Source organism: Frankliniella occidentalis, unplaced genomic scaffold (assembly GCF_000697945.3).
Source record: "Frankliniella occidentalis isolate FOCC.00 unplaced genomic scaffold, Focc_3.1 Scaffold57, whole genome shotgun sequence".
NCBI lineage: Eukaryota > Metazoa > Arthropoda > Insecta > Thysanoptera > Thripidae > Frankliniella > Frankliniella occidentalis.
Window position 1 is genome coordinate 1,258,969 of NW_026267187.1, and position 4,690 is coordinate 1,263,658.

The following is a 4,690-nucleotide window of genomic DNA, read 5'->3' on the forward strand; positions in this document are numbered from 1 at the left end:
AAATATTTTCACACATTCATGTATTATGTTTCTCTTAAATATTTCCCACATACCAACACAGTAAAGTAAGCGAAGCCGACATGATCTTCCAGATCAGCCTAGTAGTAAAATCAGTTGAATACTTACATGTTACGCGAGATGTGGTCTGGAGTACAGTCCATTCTGGCTTCCTGGCTGTGACAAGCTTGTCGTAGGTCAAGTCCAAGGTCAGGGCACCGCTGCCGCTCCGCTCGTCCAATCCTAGTGCGCTGTAGTTGCGATCGTCGCTGCGCGTCCATGGCTATGCGCGACGCTGTCATATGTTGGATTTCTTTTTCCTTTTTAACGGTCGCACACGCACACCAGGCCGCGCAGGCGCAGTGGGCTTTTGTTATTCTTTCTCGTTGCGCCTTGAAGCCACCCCGCCATTTGTTTTGAGTTAATTGTCTGAAATCAGAAATCTGCCTTCACCCAGACTATATCGATCATAATACTTTTCTTTGATCACGGGAGGCAGTTCTATTTGGAAAGTATTGCTTCCCCCACTCCATGTCTGCTCATGAGCAGTGCGCGTTTTGTTCTTCCATTTTACTTCTTCAGCCTAAGGCTGGATCACCTTAAGAGAAATAACAGATAACAGATCTACCTTACACAGGTTTCTCTTGCTCTCTGTCGTTTCAAAAATGTTTCAATGAACTTATTTTGCAATAAATGCTACTTTAGTGGAATAAACCATGATCAAACAGCATAAATTACCTTCCTGAAATGGATCTGTTATCTGTTATTTCTCTTAAGGTGATACAGCCTTAGTGGGGGCTACACCTATGACATAATGAAATAGAGAAAGGCCTTTTTCTTATTCTTTATTGAAGTGATGTACAGGCAGATTGGACATAGCAGTAATATCATGCGAGCAGGCACATCATACACAATGTCCCAGTTTTGACATTGTTGTGATCATTTCACATCAATTTGGTGTAAATTTGATTTAAGATTGAGCAGTGTCGACTGGCTGAAGTCTAAATATTGATTAATTCATTGATTGGACTGAGATTGCGCTCTATTTCATCAGCACCCGAAGGAAAACATTTCTCTCACGAAGACCTCATTGTGACCTCAGAGGTCACGACTTTTGCACTTGTGAGGTCACGAGTTTAAGAATCATAACACATAAAATTAATTGTTATTAATAAGGCATTAAGTTCCTCTAATCTTCAGCACTCATGTGTCTTCATGTGTGCAGCCAGCAAAGCACACGATGTTAACATATGCCAAAAAGGTACACTGTAGACAATAACATCATAAATTAATGGGATTATTCATAGCACCTATAACACGTTAAATCTAGCCATACTCACATGAAACTGATTATTACTTTCAGATTTGGCGCAGGAGAGTCATATTTTTCAACTACCAAACCAACCGTTCCGAGGATAATGCAAAGCCTAGATGAATAAAAAAGTTTAGTTGACATTTAAAGAAGTAATAACCATGCTTCCACATTGCAGAATTCTTACCATGGGACGTAAACTTTAGGCACAAACAAAATTACTCCTACAATGAAATAAAAGGTCTCATACATTGCTTTCCTGGAAGAAAAAAATTGAGTTAAAAATCAAAAATTTAGGTTATAGGGGTTTCAGGAAGATTTCAATTCATGCGTAAATACTTACACCCATGGCTGAATATTTACTGCCATTCTTTTGAAACTGGTTGAAACAAGTACTGTAGCAAAATAAATAGTTAGAAAGATGATCTACGGAAATATATCGGAGCAGAAAGCAACTTCGTCTTGGCGTCTGCAGTTGTCGGTCTGGTCTCTTGGTCTGGTCTGCTGGGAGTGAGGGGAGGGGGGGGGGGGGGCGGCTCTGCGGCCACCTCAGCGCGAGCCGTGCGAATAACCAGTGAGTAGTGAGTGTGTTGATGGTGGTTGGCCTTATTTGCACGAATCGTGTTTATGTATTTTGGCCTTTTGGTTTGGACTTTTGGACTCTAGCCAAGAACAACGAGCTGCTCTGATTAAATGAGGGAGTCATTCGAATAACTACACTATGTGATCTCATAAACACTTGGTCGTGAAGAACAACATTACATCTGAAGCTCCGGTGACATCCTGCTGTGTGATGTGTATGATATGAGAGGTTAGTCACAATTTACATTATCTCTTGGGTGATAATTGCTCGTAGTTCATTTTTATGCATTAATTTGCTGCTTGTACAAATTTCATCACAGCACATCAGACCTCAAAAGTTAGTTATTTACATGAGGTACTCTACAATTGAGTTCCATTTAACTTGTGCACCCTTTTTAATAGAAGTCGCTCAATGTTTGTCTTTTGCACTGCAAAATGCTTGCAAAGAATAGGTTCGTCTTGCATACTATTTTCTTTGCATCTTGCAAAGAATTTTCAAGCATTGTAATACGAACTAGTTCTTCGCAAGCTTGCAAACTGTTTCTTTGCAATGCAAACACATTGTTTGCAAGGATTCTGCCAGCTTGCAAAGAACTTCTTTGCAATACGAACTAATTCTTTGCAATACAAAGCTGTGATCTTAATAGAATTTCCATATTGTAAATTCAAAATGTCATTTGTTCTGCATGTACGGGAAGCAAACGTAGATGCACTACTCTATTTCTTTTAAATGTATCACAATTTTATTGTGATTTCTGATTCTCATTTTTGGCTCGGAGGATGTACCTTGATCTAATGGAGTTTTTGTCACCCTACATTAACCTACACTGTGTGGGTGAAAGGTACATGAAACTGTTAAATAGTTCTTCAATGGATAGATATGAACTACTTTGGAACTACTTGCTCGAATTCTGGTGCCTAAATATTTTTCTTTTGCAATCACCTTCAGTGGATCACCATTACATACCATATCGTGAGGTGTAGGAAATATTTTCATGAACAAATTAACTTGATGATATTCCACTTACAGAATTTAGACAGAGATATAATAACAGTGTAGTGTATTCAAAACACAGGAAATCTAATCCTTTATATGTGCTAAAACATTAATGTGACAGATGAAACTTTTTTTGTTAATCTCCATATCTACACTGAGTATGATTTGGATTGGAGTAGGAGTAATTTCTGAGTTACTCCAACGATGGCCCATGAGAGTAGCAGCTTTGGCTGTGGTATTAATATAAACTTTAGGCATTTACGATAAAGAAAACTGTGTCCTTAGATATTTTCTGTGCAGAATTATCAAAATTAATTCTTAATCTTTACCTAAGTGGACAAAAGTCTTTGTTCCCATCCGATTACTAGCGGTGATTGGATTTTGTTCAATCCTAACCCCCCCCCCCAAAAAAAAAGAGGAAATAAAAACCAACTACTGTCAAATTTATCAATAATCGTTTTTGAGGCCTTAACCAGGGGCGCGTTCTTTAATTGTATTTCTATGAATTTTGCTACAATATGCCCCGGAAAATTGCTGTGATTTATACCTTCTTCAGCCTCTTTGCAAAATAAAGCTTTATGGGTATACCCTGTGCATGTTCAACTAGATGAAATAAGATTTCATTTGTGTGCAGACTTTATATTTCTAGTTTTCTTCTCCGGTTATCTTCGTTACCCTAAAAAAATAAAGAAATAGGTGGCTTCGGTACCTACCTTGATATGCAAAGCCTGCGGCGGTTGGTCGGACGGATCGGATCCGTTAAGGTGGCCCTCACTCGGTGTACTGACTGGCTCTTGTTGGCGTGGCGGCGTGGCGTCGGCGGCTTGGTGTGTGCCAGCCACGTATACGAGAATATCCCCCCTCCCTTTCTCCCCTCCAAACGACGGTCGACACCTATTTTTTTTCTTTGTATGGGGCTGCACCAGGTGCGCGCGCGCCTCCCTCTGTTCCCCCGGCTGCACCTCAGGTATGCACCGGAGCGGCCTGCGACTCGAGGGCCTCTCCTCTCACGTAGACGAGCTCACAGGACCACGCGTTGGTTTCGTTTGAGCCTCGATTTGAGTTTCCTCCCGAGACCGAACCGGCGCGAGCGGCCTGCTTGGCACCCAGCGAACCGCCGCGTCTGCTCAATTCCCCCCCCCCCTTTCCGCGTGGCAGCACTGTTAAAATTAAAAGAACACCATAGGTCGCGCTTACGTAACCGTCGCGTGTTACTCGTTTTCTTTTCGCGATGGAGCCCCTGACGCATTTTGGTAGGCATGCCCGCAACGCACCTGTGTCTATTGATGGCCTGTTGGCAGGGTGGCGGCGGTGGCGGGTCGCGTCCTTGCAGGCGAGTGCATTGGCTATTGTTCGACGCTTCTTTCTGTGTTTTGAAGACGGTGGCCGGTCGGCGCAGCGGAGGACCGATGGCCGGCAGAGAGCCACGGAGCGAACTTATCTTGTCCGAAGTCCGAAGGGCAGGCTGTCCGTCCGTTCCGTCGTGCCAAGGCCGGTGGCAGTCCCCTGTCATGGAGTTGTAAACATTTACAGCCGTCGCGCCGCGCTCCCCGCGGACCCCCACAGAAACGCAGCGTTGCTCATCGCGCCCCCATTTCAAATTTGAACCAGAGCTCTATAAAATATGAAAGTAAGCCTGTTTACAGCGCACTGGCATTACGAATTCAGCGAGATTTGAATGGCCGTACTAGGACAATAACCCATTGAAAAGATGGGGAAGATCCGGGAAGATCCACCCAATCGTCATTTCGCACACACACGCGCGCTCAGGCAGGCACTAGCAGGCACACACGCCGCCCCCC